Source organism: Macrosteles quadrilineatus, unplaced genomic scaffold, assembly GCF_028750875.1.
Source record: "Macrosteles quadrilineatus isolate MER2022 unplaced genomic scaffold, UCM_ALF_1.0 Scaffold_11__1_contigs__length_5352618, whole genome shotgun sequence".
In the NCBI taxonomy this organism is placed as follows: domain Eukaryota; kingdom Metazoa; phylum Arthropoda; class Insecta; order Hemiptera; family Cicadellidae; genus Macrosteles; species Macrosteles quadrilineatus.
In genome coordinates this window covers 4399771-4426307 of record NW_026542604.1, presented here as the reverse complement: position 1 = coordinate 4426307, position 26537 = coordinate 4399771, and positions in this window count along the sequence as shown.

Below are 26537 nucleotides of genomic sequence, written 5' to 3'. Positions count from 1 at the left end.
CAGATATGGAACTAATAAATTCGCCCAAAACCTCGGACTTTTCTCAACACTGAACACACCGCACTTGACCAGCACCGTTATAATTCTTACCCGGGTCCTAATAGTGTTTTGTCGGTGACAGCAATAAGCCAAAACCCTCGGGGCCTCGGAATAATTCGCAAGAGCCCTTCACTGCCAGGGATCCACTAAATACGAAAACATCTCTTTGGCGCGACCGTTGCCGTTGGAGCCGATTAAACCTCTATAAAACATCCTCAGGCTTCGCCGCTCTTCTTTTTCCAGCTATTTATTTCCCCGCACTCGCCGCTGACTCCTTTTGCGGTCAGAAACAATGAAAAGGCGGCCCTGGCGCCGGCCCCACAATTAGAACAAAGGGCCCCACATTCTTACGTCACTGTGTGCATAATACCCCTAATTATCTCTCCCACGCCATTGGTCCAGCGATGGGGGCCGGGCTTGTGAGGATATTAAATGTGGTTTTGTACCTCTTATTTTAATTGACTGTGCAGAGGTATGTCGGGAGTCAAAACTTTGAGCGCGGTCAAAACCACTAAACTTCTTTTACGTTTGAGGTTGTTCCTCCTTAGTGGGTTCTAACCATTGGTTGCCACTGGTGCCTCTTATACATTATACTTTCTGTGGAGTTATGGACAAATGCAGGAAATTTGTTCAGTTGGGACAACTCGGTATCTCGTGCAAGTGAGAGGAACACCAGCTGCTAGTTTTATTGAAAATTTCTTAAAACATATTTTTGGACTGTCTAAAAGCCGAAATTGTTTTATAATAATGAAAACCTTACAACGTTTCGTTAATTTTTTAATCTGAACTTCTCTCAGGGCACCCCTGCGGAGCCCATCCTAGGTAAATGTTAATATTATTTAGTGAACAAAAAATTATTAAAAATACGTTAAAAATGTCTTCCAATCTTCCAAATCGTTAGAAAACATTTTTGTTTTTGTTATTGTTTTCGTTTTCGGGAAAGAACGCATTCAAATGTTAATAATTTCTCTATGTGGTTACATTTTATATTGCCTACGCCAGTTACATTTTAAGTGAAGGAATCGCCAACGCTTTTGATCAAAATCGTCCAGAATTCATACTGCCGCATGTAGGTTTATGCAATTTCTAAGCTGTAGAATCATTATTGATACAAATATAAAATTGTAAAAAGATTTATTGAAGTATCAGTCTTTAATTGTTCATTTACTTGGAGATAATTTTCCAGTTGTCTTAGGTAAACAACACCTGATTATTCATTAGTATAGTTCCAATTTCAATTACAAAAATTGTCAATCGTAACGTTATTATTAATCATTGTAAACTATTCATTATTGTTAGTTTTTGATCGTTTTAAAAATATCCATGCTATATGTTCTTGTTTTAAAGTGGCTATACCGTTGAAAATTAAATAAAAACATATTTTTTTAAATCTGAACATTCCAACCCGACACACTACACAAAATTAATCCTTGTTGGAAATTTAATTTTAGAAACGTTGACGCAAACATTGTGAACATTAATCGGACCGAAATAGAGACGCGCATTAGAGATGTGAACATTTGTGAACACGACCCCAACACAGTAACGGCGTGCAGACGTCTTGACGAGTGACTAAAATTAAGAAAACACCGAATAAACGCGCGGCTGTCGGCAGAACGGATAACGGATGGCTCCGGAATTAGGAAAACAAGCTGGCGAGAAAATATTAATTAAACATTGCAGCGACAGCCATATGTCCTGAGAGCGTTTCCGGACTCTGCGGAAATGAAGCAGTTGCCATGGATACTCGGTGGACAACCTGCGGAACAATTCATCTCGCTTCCGCACTGCGAAATGTGTGATTGAATTGTTCTACGTTATAATGTTCTCTCTGAAAAAATGTGATAATTTTAGTGATAATAGATTTTTTGAATTGATACGAAGTTTTAAAGATATAAATAATAACCATATTATTCCGACTTAATTCATTTATGACAATAACATGATCGTTAAATATATTTAAAAATATAATTGTATGATTATCATTACCTTGAGACCTCGGGTAGAGTACGAATAATCATGCCAAAAGTAATCTTCACGTTCAAGAAATCTCAGGTAACAGTTCTTGGTCTTCCCGTGACTCTAGAATGACAAACGTGTATGAAAGTTAATTAGTTTGCCATACCATTGGACTAATGTTGCCTCATGTTGGCTAAGAAAGGCTACTCTACCTTAGTAGTCGCCCCTTCTCGGTCTAAGTTAACTATGCACCAATATAAAATATAATTCTATTTTGCCTCATACATCATCATCCATTAAAGTTGTTACTGCAATAAGCGATTATGATTTTTCTTAGATCATTGTTATAACTATCTTTAACTATATAGTATATTTAAAGTAGGCATTTTTTCAATTTAAAAACAAACATACAATACAACTTCGTGTCTTCGCACCATGTTTCTATATTTAACTATATTTAATATTAATCGAACGTAGTTGTCCATATCAAATATTTAAAGTAACTTATATAGATAATTTAAGTACTGTAAAGCAATGCCAAAATCTTTCAAAATCAGGGAAAATTTAGCATCTCGATACAAAATTATATATACATGAGCATAAATGCGGCTAAGAAAGGTTAGTCTATCTTAGTAGTCGCCCCTTCTCGGTCTAAGTTAACTATGCACTAATATAAAATATAATTTTATTTTGCCTCATACATCATCATCCATCAAAGTTGTTACTGTAATAAGCGATTATGATTTTTCTTAGATCATTGTTATAACTATCTTTAAATATTTAATATTAATCGAACATAATTGTCCATATCAAATATTTAAAGTAACTTATATAGATAATATAAGTACTGTAAAGCAATGCCTAAATCTTTCAAAATCAGGGAAATTTTACCATCTTGATATAAAATTGTATATATATGAACATAAATGCGGCAAAATTATTCTTTCATTCACCCTGTTCCCAAATTATATCTCCATCTTCTTTGGGGGAGCTAGCTGGTCTAGTGGTTAGAGCGTGGGACTTCAGTTACCGGATTCAAATCCCACCAAATCAACAATGGATTTTATCTAAATGATAATGCTGCAACCCCTAGGTCTAATTTGAAGTAATGTGAAAAAGAATTCCGGGATCGTGACTAGCGTCCTAGGACAAAATAGAAAAAATCTTCCACTTTAAACCTATACAACTCTGTATGTTTTCTTCCGCAAATAATAATCGGACGGAGAGCGGAGGGAAGTATTAATCATGACGAATTGGCAGTCCTCTTCACTGGAGCACTTGTGCCGGGCAAATTTTATTAATATCCTCCAAGTTGAAGGATGTTGTCGCATGTGGACGCTGTTTGCGGCCGCGATCAAACAACGATCAAAGCCGAGATCAAACGGTTGACGTACGTTTGTTTGTTGTTTGTTCAGGACCGTCTCCCCCGCCAATAATTCCAATATGGACGCTTCTATGAAGGTGGAAGATGTATTGGTTGGAAACACATAATAAATTCTAGATTTAAAAGTGTTTAAGTATTCATGATGCGAAGACACTAAGTTGTATTGTAGGTTTGTTTTCAAATTGTAAGAAAATGTCTACTTTACAAGATTTCTTTGTAGATTACTGATTATCTCTTGTATAATCCCGTTCAATTTAACACCAAAAATTTTTCTTCCAAGAATACAAAAATTTCAGTATAGAATGCATGTACAAACGTCAATCCCTAGTAGTTAATATATTTTAGCTGTTGTTCAGTTTCACCTTGTTTATGAATCCAAACTATAAATAGATACGGAAAATGTTACACAAATTTTTGGTCATTTTTCAGTTGAGAAATGTTACCCAGTTTAGATAAAATATGAAACAAACATACTCACATAACTGAACGAACGATTTCATAAACCAGATCAATCCGACCATGGCAGAAATGGGGTTTAATCAAACAATCTTATAAATGTTGTTCTTGAAAAATATAAAGTTCTAAAAACCCAAATACGATTATATCTTGACGACAAGCATTATGTCAAAAAATCTTGTATAAAGAATAATGCTATTTTAGAAAAATTGTCTTGCCGAAAACACATTTTTAATGGCAAGATCGGTGTGGTTTTTTAAATTCACGGATTTACATGCATTTACACCTTTGCAGGATTGTTTCTTTTAATTATTTAATACTTTACTTCGAATCTTTACAAAATCTCGGATGAGTTTCTCAAGAGTTGTGCAACTGTAGATTAAACCTAAAACCTAAAGGTATAGAGGTATCCTAGTTTAATCTCACTTCAACTACAGAGGCTATTTGCTAACAACTTAAATTTGGTATTTTATTACCCTTCTCTTGTAATCTTTATATATTGTATTTAATTTCCTTTTTTAATTAGTACAGAGAATAACGTTACGTTAAAGCACTTACTAGATCGTTGTCAACTATTTAATGATGATTTGGGTTGATGGCATCGTTAAAGTCCACCACTTTTATTTCTCTGATGTAATCCTTTGTAATGGACTTCGTAAAAATTAAGTAATCATCATCCACTGTAATTGTTACTGTATCAGAATCAGCTGAGAAGTAGGGTAAGTATGGAGTGCGAAGAAGTAGGTGTAAAACAAAGATAGCCAATATGAATCATTTGTAAAAATATAATACATTTTTATTTGATTCGCAGGATAAGGTTTTCTCCAATAATATTTCGCTTGTGTCTGTCATAATACCCTTCTGTAGATCAATGATCAGTCAAAAAATTCACAAATTTCATTTTTGTACAAATAATAACATAAATAATCTCTTTGAGTAGAAATGAATAACAATGAATAAAATCTGTTAAAGGTTTTAGAGAATTACAAGTTAACTTTTACAATTTTAAATTTTACAGTTGGTAAACTTCCTTTCCAATTATGCACCCCTGGTAGGTTATTTGGCGTTATAAATGTAGAAATTAAGTTGAACACATATATCACGTGTAATATATTTAATACTAGCTGTACCCGCGGGCTTCGCCCCGTTTAACTTCATAAGTATTCGCATGGCTCATTCACGTCCTGGTTGAAGTTTGTTCGCTGCGCTCACTTGCCTTCAGGTTAGCTCGTTCACTACGCTAACTCGCCTCCAGGTTGAAGTTCGTTCGCTACGCTCACTCACCTTTTGGTTGGAAATTAGCTGTTGTCATAAATTAAAAAAAATTAATAGTGCTGCACCCTGTTGGTAATCCTTGTAACTTTTATGCTGTTGAACATCATAGAACAGAACCAACTTGTTTAATTGAAACAGCTGTTAAGATTCATTAATTCCTTTTAAATATGAAAAATCATAAGATTAACATGGGAAACTACAGAGCCACTGGGGCGGAGCCCGAAAGGGTTTTTGAGATAAGAATATGCTTTAATGTTAATCGGGAATGTGAGCTATCATCATGCCAAATTTCAGCCCAATCCGTCCAGTAGTTTATGCGTGATTGAGCAACAAACACACACACAAACATTCACACAAACATACACACAAACATACACACAAACTCACAAACTTTCAGATTTATAATATTAGTAAGATAAAGTTTTTAAAATTACCCTTCAAAACGTATTGCTAAATATTCGTTTTGAAGGGTAATTAAAAAAATTTTCGATGAACAGCCATTATTCGTGTATGTGTTAATAGCCTTAATCGTGTTGTCAATTGCTTGAGATGAATTACGAATTTTATCAACTGTTCAATGCTCCTAGGGAATTATCTGTAAACTATCACCAATTTGAGTGTTGGTCTAATTTCTTTACCGTCTTCGCGTCCCTCTGAACATAGTTTGGATTTAAAGGTTATATACTAGGGAGTTAGTAAAAACTCAGATTTCACTACTTCTAAATATTATCTGAAAGATTTGTGGATCTACGCAAGTTTTGGCTGTACCAATTAAAAGAAATACTAGTCAACGATCGCGTAAATCCTCACTCCTTTTCAACTGTGCTTCTCCGTAGATAATTTGGATTACATTGATATAAAACACATATTTACCTAACATCCAATAAAACTACATCTCAAATATTTATAGTCCTAGTGAAAGTTTTAATGACTACACCCAATTGTTTTTCACATAAATAATGACATTTGGATCTCTTCAATTATTAATATTGTAATAATTTGGTTTTCTAAAGTAATGTCTACAACGTATCCAATTGTTTATAAGATGTATTCCATTGCGTTTAATAGTAAAATGTTCTATCACTTTTCCCCACCAACTATCCAATCTACATGACAATTTAAAACAGACCGCGTTAATCTATTGTCTACTGCAAAGCACTCACAACTTGACAATTCTAAACAATAAAAGCGTGCGTTAACACACAAGACACAGTTGAACAGGGGACATAAACGCCCGCGGCAGCCAATCCGGTCAGATTGATTTGATATATTGGCCGCACACCACAAAGCGATAGGATATTAAATATTATTGGAGGGTCGGGGCTTAGCAGATGCACAGTGCAAACACTCCCGACGCCCAGCACCCAGCTTCCCACGTCCCCTCTGAATCTTTCGCGGAACGCGTCTCTCTAACATGATTTATAATTATGTCTTTCTGTGGCCGACAAGCCTTGTGAAGCGAGGGTAAACATAAACAAACACGGATTTGACATTACTTTTTAGCCTAATGAATGTGAGGGGAGGTCACGTGACCTCATTAATAACAATCGACCGCTGGTGGAAGGCCAGATGCTGCGGTGCGGCGAGATGTCGGGGTATGAGTTGAATTTCGTACGAAGTCGTAGGTAATCATAACATTGTTCAATATCTTTTAGATATACGTTAGCCTTAAGACATTAAAAATTTTTTGGGAACTGTAACGAAAATATTTATGACATTTATTAGACACAGACAAAGTTAACGTCATGACTGACACTGAACCAGAGGATTCTGTGAGAAATACACCCTTATTGAAGACGACACGTATGGTGTAAATTGTATCTATTAAATGGTATACAGCCCTGTCAGATATAGACTTCGACCAAACATGCCCCTTTAAAGTGCAACTATCAGCCGACAGAAGAAAGATAAATACTATCCTGTCTTACTTTACACTAAAATGTTTATTTTAATTTTGTATATACAAAACATTCCACTTCATAATTTGCTTATATTTTAGTCCAAACGCCCTGCAGCATTCAAATATTAATGAGCAATGATTAGTAATAATTAAGTAATAATCATCTAATAAACTGAGGTAGGTTGGTCTTACTATGTTAGTTAATTGATTCGGTAAACTCAACATAAACAGTAGACTAGCTTTAGAAACTCGCTCTGTATTTTATGTACTCTAATTGGTATTATCACAGACTACAGAGTAAAACTTTACATACTCTAAAGTCTGTGGTATTATAAACAGTGTTATTAAACACTGGCTATGAAAATCACAATCGGTCAAGAGTCATCTATTTTGATACCTATCAACATCATATACCTAGCTATTTATGTTTTATAACTAACTATATTAACTTACACGGTAATGTAGTTGAATAACATGTTCTGAACACATAGGTGACAAAACCAATAACTAAAGAAATGCCGCTTTTAAACCAATCTTTACGAAAAAAACATGTTTAATTTTTTTCAAATTCTTGTACTCTGTTTTCAGTTCCTTACACAGTTTCACCTCAGAATACAAAGAGAGCCAAATATTACGAGTTCAAGTCCAGTCCATCACAGACAGTTAACAACAGTTTGATACAGTACTTAACACACTTCACTACCTACTACCTTTGAGACATTGCTAAGCCACAAAATGAAAAAAGTTAGAAAAAAGCGTCAAAATTGCCTTTTCGACTTGATTTGCAGTGCAAAGTCCTGGTCAGATAATATTTCTTTTTGTGACGTTTTAAAGTAGTGACATTTGTATTCATGTTTTTTTATGCTTGCACCCCCCTATCTCCGACAAAAATTCTTCTTACCAACCGCTTCGAACTTTCTTTCCGAAAATCTTTCGCGTGTTCCATTAGAATAACTCAGACCGAACCCAAGGTATCAGCGCGAACCTTGTAACCTGGTCTGATTAAGATTTACAAGGTCAGGCTAACATTTACGAGGCCTGATGTTTTTATGACGTTGAATTGCATGTAGTCTGTGTATATCGCGGACCCCTCGCTGCGCCTCGCCGGACCTCCTCCGGGTATCCCTTGTACAGACACTTCGTCATGCGCCATCGACTAAACGATACATCGTCGGCGCGGGTGGCGATCACAGGTGTCTGGCTGTACAGGGGACAATCGAGAAACTCGACTATGATCAGATTCATTCGATGAATCGACCCTTCAATAGATTCTTTAATTGGCTGTTGAAGTTATCAATTTTGGAGGGAGCTATCGATAGATGGAGCCTTTAATCGACTATTTCGTCTACAAAATATTCACTAAATATCGGAGTGTGGATAAACCTACGATCGAGTCTATAGCATCTATCGCATCTATAGCAAAAATCTTCAATTTCGTCAATTCTTTCGTCAATAACCTTAATTGAAGTACGGAGAGTGTTTATACTTACAATTAAATGCAATTAATACATTGAAACTTTATCGATTCTTTCATCCATCTATCGCTATCGATGAAGTAAATATTTTTTTTTTTGTCCTAAGGACGCTAGGCACGAGCCTGGGATTGTTTTTCACATTACTTCAGGCTAGACCTAGGGGTTACGGCATTATCACTTAGATAAAATCCATTGGTGACTTGGCGGGGATCGAACCCGGGAGATGAAGTAAATATTGGAATGTGCATAAACCTAAGATCAAGTTCAATAGATACAGTCCACCTGAAATCGATTCATATCAATCTTTTTTTAAGTAAGCCTAATACATTTTGGAATATGCATAGATCCAAGATTTATGATTTTATACTGTAACTAGAATCTTCAATTGATTCTTTCGTCAACCAGCCATCATCGAAGTACATATATTACTCATCCTTCACTCATATTTGGGTTAAATTACCCACCTAGGTGGCGTCCCCATCTCAATGATTGATAATTGATTACCTACGAACAAGCTCAATCGATACATCGAATCTTTAATCGATTCTTTCGTCTAACTATCGCCATTGAACAAGTCAATTTTATGTTGCTCATAAACCTACGATCGCGTTTATTATGATTCACCGGTTTACCAATCGCCATCGAAGGAGTAAATATTAAACTGAAAAGAAAAAAAAAACTTGCAGGTCCATTCCACAGAATATGTAGGCTACATAGAACGTTCAATTCCTTTGTCAACCAATTAGCATAAAAGTACAAAATAATGAATTTGTGCATAAACCATCGCGTCTACCTGTGCCAGGTAAAGGCTTTTCTGTACCTGAAGTTAGCTTGGACTAATTAATGATTTGAACGCAAATTGTTTTCTTATTATTATTTTATTTTATTTTAAAATTTTACCACCCTTTAAGTCAGGCCCCACTGTTTTGAAAACTGCAGCACCGATGTTTTGGGGGTTCTGTAAAACTGTCATCAGAATTTTTTTATTATTTTAATTAGGTAGAAAACCCCGAGTTTAAACCGTTTCCTTATTAAAAAAAAACAAACTCTTCGTCTATAGCTATTTGTATTTTTGTCTTGTTATTCCTTAATTTCCTGTATTTCCACATTAAAATAAATACAAACAACAAACAAAATAAGTCATTGTAGCAACAAATTTGTTTCAGAGAGTAAAACACCTTTTATAACCAGTACCAATCTTTTTAAACCACTCTCTATCGTTCAAAAGTCCGACAAACATAAGTGTCTATTTACTTCTAATTATTATTTAATCATTGTACTAGTTTCAATCAGAAATATTTCTCTCCAAATTATTCGTTATGACACAAGATTTCAATACAATCACACTCAATGCTTATTACTTACTTGATAGTATCGCTAAGATCGCTGACACATTGTGCCAACAAGAACAGCAAAAGAGTACGACCAAGAAGCACTAAATAAACAGCATTCCATCGAAACTGGAGCTGGTAAAATATGATCACTGGAGGAGTATCAAATAAATACAATCCTCCACACAACATAATCTTTTGATAAGTACATGATGGGAGCAAATTTCAATTTTAAATGTTTCTATTTGTATTTCATGAGCATGAGGCGACCCGACGATAACTCACGGTGTGGGTTTGTATGGCTATGGGCTCCCACCCGGACTGGTGTTATGGGCTCAAGACGTGTGGGCTCGCGCGTTACCTGGTGTGTAATGTATGCATCTCTTGCGAGCTCCATGTGTCACTGGGTCCAAAGAGTGTTTGACTGGTGGTAAACTATCTGAAAGTGCCATACTTCGATTGTAACGTTATCTGACACTATATAATGCAAGTAGTGCGGTGTGTTATTTGGTGGAAAGTAAATGTCATTATTTACAGAGCTCACTCAAGTTGCTCAGGTTTTTGTAAGGCATACATCTTCTTAGGAAGAGATTGGGTTCTTCCGATGAGAAAGAACTAGATTACTCTAATAAGTAACATTTATGAGATCTACTTCATGGAGGTGGTGAATGTTATGATACCTCTACAAAGTGGCAATACTTAATTTGGCTGGTATTGATATAATGTAAGACTTCATGGAAGTACTGTAGTATATGAAGCAGTAAATTGTTGAAGATTGTAGTACTGCCATGGCTATCATCGTTATTTTCCCAGGCTTCGTGTGTATGGTTGAGAGTCAGGGAGTAATATAGGAATACTTCTATAGTTTCGTAGGCCTACCTCCTTGTTGGTGTCCTTTTGTAGGGTTGTAGTAGCCCCGGTCCTCGCGTCCTTTTGAGAAGGTATAACTCGAATTCGAAACACAAATACTATCACCATTGATTATAGTATAGTCAATACAATTAACTCGAGATCTTGATAAACTACTTTATCATGAAATGCACGTAGAAATTCCATTCCTTAAAGGTGCGTCCAGTTTAAAAATTAAAAAAAAACATCTAGATTTATTGAGTTAACAGAAGATTTTGTTGTTGTAAAATTTAATTTTATTTTAACTTACATCACGATCTTGGCAAACTGAAAAAGGACGTTTTGTTAACATTGCATATTTCTGTTTCCATTGGCAGCCACATAAGGAAAAACCCAAGGGGAAACAGAATTATCTTCGACTATGTTCTACTTAACTAAAAGGCGATGAAAACTTGTCTACATACATAGGATTTCTAATTCAGCATCCAAAATCTGACAGTTTTCTTCCAAATAAATCAGCTGCAGAATGGGATGGCTACTTCAGGTTCCATTAATATTACGTATGTAATATTACTGACAAAGGTTTTCCACCAACCGCAAATTCTTCTCGTCCGGCAACTAAATCCCTCACGATCGCTACATTCCCGGTGACTCGGGCCTGTTTTCGCTGATTCAGCGGCCTGGGCCTATGTAAACACCGCAGTAAATACAAGAGGACACATGTAGGATCGCCGTTATCCTACATGTTTTCACACCTGAAGTGTTCGCCTGACAATAGCCTTGTTCGTTAGCCGGCTGAGTCAACACGGACAGCTGAGAGGGGACAAGACTGCAGAGTAAATATCTCATTGAATCTGGTGTTTTGTGGCTGCGGCTACATTTTAAACCGATTGTGACGATTTTGTGTCGGCTTAAGGCTTTGAGTGAAGTTTTTTTCCTTTGGAACTTAGAAGATAATACTTGCCTCGAGGTGGAGCTCTATCCTCTATTGGGCTTTAGTGATAAAAGTGGCGACTTTAAATGCTTAAAGGAAAATATTTTACTATCTCAGACATAACACTCCTTTCTTCATCATGGGAGTCTCAAATGCTATTACAATAATAATTTTGGAATGGACTATGGACACATCAACAAAACACACAAACCACGGGCGTACATTTTGTACATGTCTAATAACCAACAACATAGCTAGCTTATTTAAGGTTTGTAAATTACTACAAGCATATTTTTAGAAATAACTACCTCGACGACCAGTTACCTACATCAGGAGGACCTTGAAATATGGACCACTTACTCGAATGTTCTACTAGAACCTCAAGAGAAATACCAACAGTAGCACACAATGATCATTTTCAATTTCAGCCTCAGTTCAGTCCTATTTAAATCACTCGGCGGACAGTGGTATTTACAGAGCAACGCTATTCGTTCACAATCGTTCCTATTTTCAAACATGCGAACGCAATCATAAATCCGTCCGTTAGTTTTTGGCAGTTTATCTCCCGGATAAATAAACTATTGGTTTAACAAAGCGGGCGACTTAGTTAAAACAATAGCCGGATAGACTACAACTACCGCTTAATTGTAAAATGCGGTCGACATCGCATTTTCAGCGGTCTGCGGTTTTATCGCGTGTTTGCTTTTGTGTTTTGTGTGGGGAGAAATATGGCGACAAATACGGGTGTCAACTTTGCTGTCAATTGGACCAGTTTATGGTGGTTTCATATTTTGTGGGTGCTATTTTTGCAGTAAATAAGTTCTGAACAGAATTACTGCTGGTATTGATTCTAATAGAAAAAATATCTTATTTATTTATTTAATTATTATTTAAGCAAATCCACTCGTTAATTCTACAAGGGTTGTAAATGGAACATACCGATCAACTTGTTTACATAGATCTACTGTGTTTTTAGAAAAATCACAATTAATGAAAAAAAAACTAACTGATTAAATACAGTCCTAAACGTATCTTAAGTTTCCTAGTGTTCGGTATTTCAAACTTCTCTGGCCTTACTCGGAAAGACTAGTCTGCAAATTTACATCACCAAATACATCTTGCGGGCGAGGGAAACATTTGGTAAACATTTTCTCCCCGCGATTGTGTGCGTGCGTGTGTCACATGCTCAAGATGAGTTGTGGTCCATGATCAGTCAACCCTCATCCCTTGATATATTGGTCCTCGGCCTCCGTCCCAAGAATTACGCCCCCTTGTCAACACCGTGTCACTTGCATTTTCAACCCTTCCCGCCACTTTTTGAGCACACTCTGCGATTTTGGAGGGAAATCTTTCTTTGGTATCTCTAGAAATGTTTCTTCGTCTTGTCACAGACACTCTTTTTTGTCCAGGGTTAGTTTGTGAAGTGTATTTGAAAGGGAAGAAAAATATTATAACAATGGTTTAGGCCTACATGATGATTCGTAATTTCAAACATTTTCAAAAACAACACTTTTTTAACAGCACCACATCAGTCAGCACGAATTCAGTCACTATAGTAAATATAGTTATGTACAAAACCATAACCATAATATTTTGTTTGCCTGCATTTTACATCTAACTTGTTTTTAGGACAGTTGCAGACCATTTACGTGATACAATAACGAAAGCGATCAATCACTGAGGAACCTCCTTTTAAAAATGGTTTTAGCTAATGTTTAAAGTTGAAACATTTTCTATAAAATAATACCATGCACAATAGACCTTTTAATCTCTCAGAGAGAGAATATAGAAATAAAGTTGATCAGTGAGGACAATTTCGACATAATCATCTCACAAAGTGGTTATCGATTAAAAGTATACAGTATTTAGTTTCAAGCAGCATAGGCATACTTATACAATTATTTACCACAATAACATCGGTACCGGTTGTAGAACTCAATCCACTATTGGGACTAAGCACTCAAAAACACATGTAGCCCGATGTAGGCATTAGTTGAAAGACACTTGATGGGTGAAACATCATGTCCAAACACGGGTACACAAACATCAACAGTGATAATGTACATGAATGAGTTCACCGTTACACACAGACATAGTATCAAGTGGATAGGATGAATTGTGTTGTCAACATGTGGTGGCCACATTACCGATGCAATGTTGTTGGTGCAATGTTGTTGGTGCAATGTTGTTGATGCAATTTTGGTAGATGCAATGTTTTGGGGGGAAATGTTCTTGGTGCAATGTTGGTGGATACAATGTTTTAGGGGCAATGTTCTTGGTGCAATTTTGGTGGATGCAATGTTTTGGGGGCAATGTTCTTGATGCAATGTTTTAGGGGCAATGTTCTTGGTGCAATGTTGGTGGATGCAATGTTTTGGGGGCAATGTTGTTGGTGCAATGTTGGTGGATGCAATGTTTTGGGGGCAATGTTGTTGGTGCAATGTTGTTGGTGCAATGTTTTAGGGGCAATGTTCTTGATGCAATGTTGGTGGATGCAATGTTTTGGGGGCAATGTTCTTGGTGCAATGTTGGTGGATGCAATGTTTTGGGGGCAATGTTCTTGGTGCAATGTTGGTGGACACAATGTTTTAGGGGCAATGTTCTTGGTGCAATGTTGGTGGATGCAATGTTTTGGGGGCAATGTTGTTAGTGCAATGTTGGTGGATGCAATGTTCTTGGTGCAATGTTGTTGGTGCAATGTTGTTGGTGCAATATTGGTAATGTGATATTTAGGAGCAATTTTGTTGGTGCAATGTTTTAGGGGCAATGTTGTTGGTGCAATGTTGTTGGATGCAATGTTGTTGGTGCAATATTGGTGATTCAATGTAGTTTGTGCAATATTGGTAATGTGATGTTTAGGGACAATGTTGTTGGTGCAATGTTCTTGGTGCAATGTTCTTGGTGTAATGTTGTTGGTGCAATGTTGTTGGATGCAATGTTGTTCGTCGTAAAGTTGTCTACCGTTGTGGTTGTAACATTTTGTACAGTGTGATGTTTTAGGATGCCAAATCCTAAGATATGTAATGTTTGTTTATATGCAAGGTTCTTATTGCAACGTTTATGTTTGATGGTTTCAAGTGTTGTGACATGTTAGATTTTATATTTTCAGTGTGGTTCCGTCAAGTTCAACATTTTTGGGGTGCAAAGATATTAGAAGAAGGTTTTGCTACAGTCATGCTCGATATGAATTAATTGGAAATACTGCCATTCGATATAATTTTGATTTTTTAATTCCATGTTGAATAGTCCTTTTGTTGTTACAAGTTTGTTTTTCTCGGTGTGATCAGATAATTTCGTTGGAGTTATACGGTGGATAGTTGTTGGATGTATATTAACCGTATGCCGAGGATAAGCTATTTAGTATAACGTTTTAATGGTGTTTTGATAAGTTGCTGTTTCTAATTATCTATTTATCCCAAATTTTTACTTAAACGTTTGTGGATATAAAAAATAATTGATAAGTAATCGTTTTTAATATTCGTAAAAGCACAAATTATTTTAAGGTATTAATATTTTACCAGCTCAGAAAAATAGAGACAATTTGAATTTTATAAAGGAAAATGGAGAGAACGGATCAGTGGCAGTTGAAGGAAAACAGTGAAGACACGGGCAAGATGGGGCAACTAGAGATATTGTAAGAGTACTGTCAACGTCGTTAAAGGTTAAGAGACGGGATTGTAGATGTGTAAGAGAAACTGTGCTAATACAGGATACAAGAGAGGTATCGGAGCCTCATGGCGACAGCTGATTGTAACACGAATAGATCGATAGCAATAGTGATTTCATAACAAGAGTAGAAAGTCATTTTATGATTGTCGACCTAAGTCGGAGATTAATCTGTATACGAAAATTGCTCATCCTTACAGTTGAGCTTTACGAAAAATTGTCATTTTCCATCCTATGAAAACATTTGATTTTGCCTGTCCAAAACATTACTTTTCTTGACTCAAACAAACTTTTTACAACCCCAAACAAATTAAGTTTCCGTTCAGCACAACACAAGCGATTGTTTATGAATTATTCTGTTAGCCTACCGAATATACATTACAGCTGACTTAAATAAATTTTAAAATGATAAGATGAAGTCTTGAGAATCACTAGATAATGGAATAATGTTATATTGATTAAACCCATAAGCGTTGTTTGATTATTTAAATCGTGATGAAAATTATCGTGCACTATTCCTAACATAAGTTCTATTTCGGGGTCCATAGTTGTTTAAGCGCTCGTAAACCACTATTTGGTCCCCAAAATGTGTCACTTTCAGGGCAAGTGGTGAATATAAACCTAATAGTAACAAATCTTACCTTGTGCTCTATAAATATTTTATTTCTGGACGTGGCCAGTAGTGTAGTGATCACGTACACAGGGCTGAGAGCACAGTCAACATGGACGGCGTAATCTACCCTTCTATCGACAACTTTACTCTTGTCTGACTCCTAACATTTGTCTTCTCTGAATATTGGATATTGCCGATCCGTTCGCCCCTCGGACTTTGGACACACACTGCGTTATTGCTTTTACATCAAGCTCTTTACCTCGCGTCGCAATGATATTGAACGTTTCTAGAAACAACGAACGGCGTTACTATTACCATCTATTATCTATCTAAAACACTTTGTTGGTGTATTATCGTGAAATAATTTTATCAATAAAGTAACCTACAGGATGTGGTGTAATTAAATACAAAGATTGTGTCTAGAACGGTGCGGGATGCATGTGTTTCTTTGGTACAACACCAGTCAAGTACTAAGCTGTAATCGAAATTCAAAGCTAAGTAGATAGATTACAACATTTTTCGTAACATTACTTCTCTCAGGTAATACTAAGCTTTTTAGTACAAGATTCGGTTAACCTCTTCGTTAGATCGAATTCAATTCATTAATCATTCATCAGTCAACTCATCTTTAAGTAACTTTAAATTTCACTAACCCGTTTTACTTATTATTTCATTATGTATTTAAGGATAAAAATATAAAATATCTACCACTGAAAATTACACACGTTTTTGTGGCCAACTGCCACATAAAATTCAGCAATGTCTTGTAAGGTAAATGTTACTAGTGGAAGATGAAATGACAATGACATAATTTATTTGTCAGACTATGAGTCATTAAGCCAATAATTTCCCCATTGATGGCTCTTTCTGGTTTTGGATATGAGAAATACTAGCTTGGACTTAGCTTTTGCGAGGGTAAATTGAAATTTGAGATGTGTACACAAATTTTAGAAAATATATGGTAGACTATCTTGTTATCAACTATATTTTATTGCTAGGTGAAAATCCCATACTATACTCATAAATCAAAACAAATGAAATTATTAAAAATGTTATATTGTAGTTTTGAAAAAAAAATCACCAGCAACCACCACAATTTTGATTTTACTCTAGTTAATGTATAATTACTCTAATAGTGTTGACACACTGCAGTCAACACATCTCGCAACCAAACCCTTTGAACCTGGAAACAATGATTGCCAGCACTAACTTTTGATTCGTAGTAGAATTAAAACTTTGTGTTATAAATAGGCTTTGATATTGTTTCGCCCGTGTAGTTACAAGCCCCCAGGTCTACAGCATTGTTAGTCATGTACAGAATCATTGCTGTCTCAATAGCATAAAGCACTCTATGACAAGTTTGTTCAGCACACAGAAAACATCGCTAAATGATTTCCTATGTTATTGCGCCGACATGTTTCTATTACATGAGCAATTCCCATTTCAAAGGGACAAATAGTTACAAGGCTTCAACTACCGGTTTGAACAGAAAATAAATGTTTGAAATGGTGGAGTGATGAATTGTTTGGTTTTGTTCTTTTGATGTTAAAGGAGTTGAATTAATGAGATTAGTAATTGTCCAAGAGGGCAATCAAAGGGATGGAAATTGGCAAAGAAGTTTTAGAAAACGTTTAAATGTCGAAGTTGGGAAGATAATGTTCATTTTTATGTATTGCGAAATGTTGTGTTTATGTTCAGTTAGCTGTCTTTAGTTTGAATAAAAACTTATGGAATGATGCCACCAAGGCCTGTTAGTATGCTATTTAGTATGCTGTTTAGCTTTATATTTTATTTGATACAAATCTTAAACCTCCCAAATACATACACCGAAGGGTAGCATCCCTCGCTGATAAGTCCAATCTTATCTGCAGCCGACAAAGCAGCGATGTGACGCATGACGCAAGTAGGGTCCTGATTTGTTGGTTTGGTGATAAATACAAGAAACTGAAGTCTTTGTGACTCCCCCGCCCATCAGGTAGGTGTTTGGTTAGGCTCAAGTACGGAAGGCTTTTAGGAAATCAAATATCAATCAGAGTGATTTTCTTCGTTTCAGATATGCTCCCTAAATAAGCGTTAGATAATACAAAATTACACGTTTCATTATACATATTTACCAACCAAATTATCTTTTTACCAATACTTGGTTTAGTCTGGGTCGAATTACTTTAACCCTTAAGCCTTCCTTAGCCACCATTATCGGTAAGAAAACTATGATTTAATACAGTCAAGAAAACTGAATCTGATTTGATAAAGAACACATCCTACCACTTGGTAGTGGACTACATGGACGATCGCCTCTCATCATGTAAACCACAGTCACACAATTTATTGTAATTATTCTTATTTATTTTGTTTTCATATGTTACTAAGTAGGCTATCTTTAAATGTTGAGAACGTTCTTACTTTGTCCTATTGAGTTCCAACGATATGCTTAAATAAAGAAACATTATTAAATTGTCTATTTTCAATCCTTGTACAACTCCGCAAGTTAAACATTAAACACGTTTTAGGTAAATGGACTGGCTGTTGGCTGGTAAATTATTATAGGGAAAGTAAATAAAAGATTTGTCTAATAGTTATAACATATATTAACGATTATACTGTTAACTGACAAGACGGTAAAATACATAAAAGGTGTAAAGCGGTGATCGATTTCGATGGTCAAGAGGGTAAAGATTTGAAGTCCGAAGCTGCATTGATTGCAATCCGGGGCGGGGGTTCAGAACCCAGCTTGGCCGAGGGTAATAGACCTAATGAAACTCAACTTTTGGTAATAGTGATTCATTTGCAAATGAAATCTACGTGCATGAAATCCTGACCTGACCTCCCTAAACGTAGTGTTGTTAAAACACTAAACGTAGAAACTAAAATTAAAATAGTTTTCCGTAGCAAATTATGAACTCTAAAACCGCAATAGTGTTACAGTAGACTTCTGAAGCATACTTTACTGGCATTGTTCTTCTATTGACTTTAAACTGTAGCATGTTCTAGCTAGATAAACAATATTTTTTACTAACGGTGTTAAGCTGCTGTGTAGCCAAAGAAGTTAAACTATTGCATAACCAATGATGTTTAACCGTCGCACCTTTTAAAGATGTTCACGTTCTATACAGGGTACTCAGTGTGACAAAATTTTTTGGTGCAAGTACAAAGTAAATGAAGTGTTATGATGCATATCAAATGTTCCAAGTCTAAAAATTACCTTCCCAAAAAGTTATATTATGTTTTTAAAAAATAACCATTCTTTTTTAACTTAATACAGCGATTTCTCAATTACCTGTATATGGATTTGAGTAGATAATGTAATTTTCATGTTCTACATTAAATTTTGAACGAGAATAATATAAAATGACGGAGAATCAGTTGTAAAAACTCCATTGTAAATAGATTCAAAGATAAAAATTAAGATGTTTGTAAAAATTAAAAAAAAAACAATGGTCTATTGCATTTTTCACACCCTGTATACAAGAAAGTGTCGGAATATGTTAAAAACCGCGCCATTTTATAAGCTTTCCAACCATATGCTACACTATTGAGGTTCAGATTTTTTTGTTTTAGTGGTTTGAATACCACAAAACAGAGAACTTTTTTACTGTTTTTACTGTTCAAGCTGAAACAAAAATACAACTTTTGCTTAATACATGCCAACTTTCTATGTTTTAAATGTTTAAGACACCATGCTTTGTAGTCTTCAAACCACTAACGCGTACATAAGCATACTTAAAGCTCAATGGCGTAGCATATGGTTGGAAAGCTTATAAAATGCCGCAGTTTTTAACATATTACCATAACATATTAACATATTAATATTAACATATTAACATATACCAATCACCCTGTATACGCAGTAAAATGATGGATATTTTAATAGTCGAAAAATGTTAAATTTTGTTCTAAGGAAATTGCGCATTAGCTGGATAACTAAATATCCTAACCTGCAGAATAGCTATGCATCTATATAAATAAAATTAGAGTTTTGTCTGTACATTGCTTAGAATAATGAACTTTTTGGTTATTTTTACATTTCATAGGTCAGAGAAACCGAATCAAACCTTATCTCAATTTCTGTCTGTCTGTCTGTCTGTCTGTCTGTCTGTCTATCTGTCATTCTCTTGGTAACGCTAAAATACGCACTTTATTACAACTACTCCTCAATAACTATAGCACTGTCCCGCCTGAAACTTATTTTCCAAATACTATACATATATGAGATGGTTTTAGACGTATTTCATCGAATATGAGACAGTTAGATATTTAACAGTAAACCCTTGAAAATCAAGTTTTTGTCGATTTTTGACGTGGAATTTCTGGAAGCCCATGTTAACCTTATGAGAAATGAAATTATTGAATCTTAACAGCTGTTTCAATTAAACAAGTTGGTTCTGTTCTGTGATGTTCAATAGCATTAAAGTTACAAGGATTACCAACAGGGTGCAGCACTAGCACTATTATTTCTTTTACATTTATGACAACAGCTAATTTGCAACCTGGAGGCGAGTGAGCGTAGCGAACGAGCTAACCTGAAGGCAAGTGAGCGTAGCGAACGAGCTAACCTGAAGGAAAGTGAGCGCAGCGAACGAGCTCCAACATACAGGTGAGTGAGCGTAGCGAACGAACTTCAACCAGGACGTGATTGAGCCATGCAAACGAGATCAGATAGTAAAAATAAAAGTAAGCCTACCGTTATAGGATCGACCGGCAGACACAGAGGTAATTTAACCTTTTATTGATTGTCATACCGATCCGGAACAACAAAAAACAACATAAAATGAAGCTATGTATAATAGTTTGGCCAGCATATCTTAAAATATGCAAACCAACTGCTGTTCGTTATATAAGAAGGTTTCAACTGAATATTATAAGATCCCCGTGCGTAGAACGGGTACACAGCTAGTGTTTAATAAATTTATGTAAATCAAATAAAATGCTTCGCCGCTACAATACATAGCTATTTAACTATTCTACAACTAAATACATTTCTGCCACACAACCCCGGTTAACCAGGCTCACACACTTGTACACAGTACAGCTTACCCCTCCCCCCCTCAACGGGCGTCACACATAGGGACGAGACAAAAGTTATAAATGTTGGCCAGTTTTTCGCCAGTGTATGTGCAAGCGGTATACATCAACGGTGTCACCCGCAGCGCCGGTCAAGCAGCAATTTATGTATTCTCCGTCCGACCACCTTATGTACGACTTGTCCCACCCCTTTAATTTGTGCCAATTTACACTCCGCTTTGCATTTCGAGGGCAGTTTTCGCCACTCGTTTCCCGCGATGTTGAACCAGCCGCGGTTTTTTACACCCTTGTTATGCATGCGGTCTCCCGCGGATTTAAGGCCCGCAATTCTCCCGCGGTAAAATGTAAATCAGCTGTTTGCTGTTAATTAAACATCCTTTACTCGGTTTGTCGCCACATTCGCTACCATCCGTGGCTCTCGTTTGCGTTTTTACAGGAGGGGAGGATTGAATAAAATTAAAGAGTGGTTTACTTGAATTTATTTTTTATGTTTCAAACAGATTTTTTATATCACTTTCATTACTTGATGAGTTGTATTGGATGATGGTGGTGACTTAATTACTCATTTTTTACATTAACAAGACTTAAAAGTAATTAAAATATATTTGCTCCTGTCGTTAAAACAGTTTGGTAATAATTTCTTCTGTACACACCTAAGCTGTGTGGTGTTTTGCCGAATTAATTGTATACTAGCCCCATAAGGACTGAGTTTGTAAGTTGGCTACAATAATGTAAAATTACACGTATTTATTTATTTATTTACATGGTAAATATCATTTTACAACAAATACATAAGTGACATGTTCATGACAGTATGAATATTTGACAAAAGAAGAACAATATTGACAAATTTGCTAAACATATTTATCTTGCTTGGCAATGGTAACTACACAGAAATGTCCACAATAAATAGACATCTGAACAGAAAAAATTATTGATTTGATGTGCTAAAACCCAAGTAAATAACAATAAAAAAATAATATGACAGAGAAAATAACCTATACAAAAACTAGATATAAACATACCCCAAGGAGGTTACATGAAATTATAGGCTTAAAGCCATGATATCTTAATTATGATATCTTGATTCATGATATCTTAATTATCTAAAAAACAAAATTGCAACCAGATTCTTGTATACACTTAAGACATGTTTCCTAGGAGGAGTAAATATCACGAGACATGACGTTTTATGATTTAGCTTTGTTCCTAGCTTTAAATAATTACATCACTTTAGAGAAAACCTAACTTCTTAGATTGCTTCAAAATTTATATTCATACAACAACTAATTGAGTAAATAAGTACACAATTTGATTTAGTGTATTGATTAAACAACTTATACTCCTGTGATTAACCATGTAAACGGAGAATAGATTGAGATTAAACCTAGACTCTCTGAAACCATATTTTATTTTAGTGGAAAACTTATGAAGGCCGAAATAACATTCTTTGCTTATTAGCCAAAATGTTATCTGAAGAGCACTTTTAGGCACCGGTAACATTCAACACATTTACACCAGTACTTTTTACTATTGGTTAATTGATAGAGAGATAATTTTCACTTCAAGAGACGATTGAACAAACAAGTTTCGGTGAAAGATGAATACGAAAAGTGTTAATCCATTGAGTCAGCGTTTCAACAAGACGTTCACACATGTCTTTCAATAGTATTAATGCACCCAGTAAATCCAACTGTTGTTAAGTTAATTTCCGTTTGACCACAATCGTTCTATAAATAAAAAAATCACGATCTAGAAGGTTATATTCTACAAACCACACACGACGTCAAACCAAATTAAAACAGAAACTAATCAATCAAGTTGTGATATGAACCCCAAATAAACCGGGAACCAGATCTTGACAAGCGCAGAATTACGTTTACACAGGACAGATGAAGTCGTCCCAATAAACAGACCGACGTGACGTATAGCGTATAATTGGGTAGCGACGGATATCGCAGTAAAATACGTATAAAAGTGCCTCGAGAGGGTTTTATGAGACATCAATCCGCCCTATTTACTCTCCGATTGGACAAATAGTTATTAAAAGATTAGGAAGTGGCAAACATTCATACATCACTGTGACGTCAGTCCGTACGAGTTATGACGTTTCATCTCTCGCGATCCAATTTCATGATCCGTTGGACGTTCGGACGTCGCTGGCCCGTGATATTACGTTTGGTTTAATTATTGATCCCTCAGTCTCTGCGACATGTTGGAGGTTCGTGTATGTTTGGAATGGTTAAATGGGAAACTTGATTCTTGCGGATTCGTATTTCGGGTTGATTTGAAGTTTATGCTGAAAATAATGGTTTAAATCCCAAATAATTTGTTCCTTCCATGGAATACAGGTTAGTGTACAACGAAGTAATCCTAAATCAAATTCAATATAGAAGATGCTATAATTTAAAAAAAAAGATAAGGCAATCAACAACGCAATAATGGAGTTTTAAAATCATAATACCCTTTTAAGATGTACAGGGAACCTTGATAATTTCTAAATCTCAAGTTTTCTACAATTTATTTGATCCAATAATAATTAGTGACAAAAGTAAGTGCAAAGAGGAAAAACTTAAGAATATATCACTACTTATAATACTTAAGAATATATCCTATACTTAAGTGTATAGGAGAGAACTTTGATGTGTACTTTGAACTTCTCGTGATGTACAGAAGGCAGTAGTTCCTAAATTTCTTGACATTTAGGTGCTACTTATTTTTTTATCTTGAGAAGAAGAACTGTTATAAGTCATCGTAGTCTTGGTCATCAAAGGCTTACCAAACAATCAACTACAGCTTAACCATAACCAAACCAAATCTTACGTTTTCTACTATTTTACTTCATTGACCATAATAAAAATAAGGAGAGTCCAGAGGACCAAGTGTCTAATTTCTCTGTTACAAGAACACTCATATCTTTCTAAACTAAGGCAATCACTACCAATGTTTCCTCTGCAGTGCCAATCATCTCTACTTCAGGAAACCCACGTCAACTCTCCAACCAATCAAAACTGTCTTTCCAATAGAATCCGCCAACTATCCACCTCCACTATTCAAGCATTTCAGACCACCTCCATCTTATTAGACCCGTAAAGAACACAATGAGTCTAGACGAAATCCTCGTCAGCTATTAGAGCACACGAAGGTTGATGTGACACTAGGTGAAAGCCGAGGAAGTGTCATGATCTTGCTGAGATGATGGATGAGGTGCTTTGTGCAAGGTCATGGTGGCTGTCACAACATTGAGTGATCACGCGTCTGCGTGTCCTACAGGACCTGGCCTAGAACCGTGTAATGAGCCATTGTACAACAGGCGTTCTCGTGTCTGGGAATGTAGAAACAGTCTCTCGGGAACAGGGAGTTTGGCAAGTCACGGATCATCAGGTTGTTCATAGAAAGTCCTGAAGAAGAGGGGTAGATTGTCTCGGGAAAATGAGAATTCGACAAGTAATGGGTTGTAAAAAGTTGTTGAATATCCTATAGAATGTCGATAGAATAACAAGGATTTGGCATGTAGTTGATTTTCTCGGGAAATGGAAATTTGGCAAGTGATGGGTCGTCAAAATTTGTTTAACATTTATGGAACATCGATAGAAGAACAATGATTTGGTAAGTCATTGATTGTTTTGGGAAATGTGAATTTTTCAAGTAATGGGTTGTCAAAAGTTGTTGAATATATATAGAATATCGATAGAAGAACAAGGATTTGGTAAGTAGTTGTTTATCTTGGGAAATGGAAATTTGGCAAGTAATGGGTCGTCAAAAGTTGTTGAACATTTATAAAACATCGATAGAAGAACAAGGATTTGGTAAGTCGTTGATTGTCTCGGGAAATGTGAATTTTTCAAGTAATGGGTTGTCAAGATGTTAAACATTTATGGAATTTCTGATGGTCGTGAAAGATAAAGAGGATCATAGAGAGTTTAGATTCAACCACCGAATGTTGTGAAATCATAGACTATCCTATAATGTTTGGATTCTGGTTTCTGAATGAGAAATGTTTGATAGATCAAATACGACTCTCTAAAAGTCTGGATTCTGGAATCATAAAAAAGGTTTGTTAAGCTGAATACAAACCTGTAAATTCCGTGAATCAAGAAAATGTTAAGTTTGACAATTTCATAGATCTAAAATATCTATGTTCAGTTGTTAAGGAAAAGTATGAGTTTGAGGAATCGTAGAGGATTTCCTTGATTATCTAAATTTTTTGTTAGAAGGGGGGAATTTGGTAAATCCAATACGATCCCCAGAATACCTGTCTATAGTTCGGCCGCTTAGAAAACGACCTCCTCTAGCATTGGTTTAGCATTAGCGCGCAGGTCGTTTTCTAAGCGGCCGAACTATAGTGTTACTATGAAAATGTGAAGAGCGATGAATCATATAATAAAGATGCTACTTAAAATTAGGCTTGGCAACTAATTTGATGATATGATAATTAATATGATTAAGACTTTTACCTGAGATTCCTGAAGTAACTTTTGTAACTATGTCATACTTTTACGTATTTTGGAAAACCAGTTAGTAGGTCTACCTAGGGAACGTCCGAAGCCTCCTCCGATGTAAACCTCCTTTCATTAGAATCAAACCTATCCCAAAAAACTCTACCACTTCCACTTCCAAAACCACTAATGTATCACCAAATACGTTACAGTAATCCACCTGATCGACCCTGGTCCATGAATGGAGGCGGATCAGCTGATTAATTAACCAGCTGACTACCGGACCGAGGTGTGGGGCAATTAGTGGGCCTTATCTGGCATCTCTCATTCACTCAGCCTCCCAGAGAGTTGACTCCGCACGACCACGTGACGGCTGATATCAGCCATCGCTGCTGAACCAGTCCATCTGCTGATCTGCTGATGTGGGAAACGCGAACCGCATCCGGCGCTGACGAATGTTACAGAGATCGCATCGGGCTTCAGTGTGGTTGGAGGTGGAGATGGATAGCCTTTTAAGGGTGTAATTTTTAAGTATCGATGAAAGATAGCACAAACGTGAATTGAAAGTGTAATTAAACTCATAAAAAGAGTGATATTCTTATTGTGAATATCGTTTAGTAATTTAAAAACATAATATGAACATCCTGAAAGACTGATCAACGAACAGAAATAGACTATAGCATCTCCAGGCTTGGTATGTTGGATATAATATTATATTTATAAGAAACCGACTGGTTTTATAACCTCAGGGACTTGCACTACTAAACTTCAAAGGTGTAATGTTATCCATATCTAGAGAAGCCTGGTTTACATTCAATTACAAAATAACTATATATTTAGAATGTTGTGGTTCTAAAATCGTCAATATACTAACAGTACCTAATAATTTTAGAATCTGTATGAATTTTGATAGCAATTAGCGATTATTACTCATCGAGTTGGTTCAATTGTTCGAGACGGCATCTCCCATTCGACCACTTTTGTAGATCGTGAGTAGAAGGAGGTTTTCAATGGATATTTCTAGCGATTCTTCCTCAAAGGATGCGTATATTAAGGTAACCATGGCTGAAGGATGAGTTTACAATTATTTACGTGACGGCTTTGTTACTGACGAATATCAATATTGGTGCTGATTTAATCAGGACCATTTAATAAAACCCAACCATCAAAATAGCTGTGCTCGGTTTCTACTCAT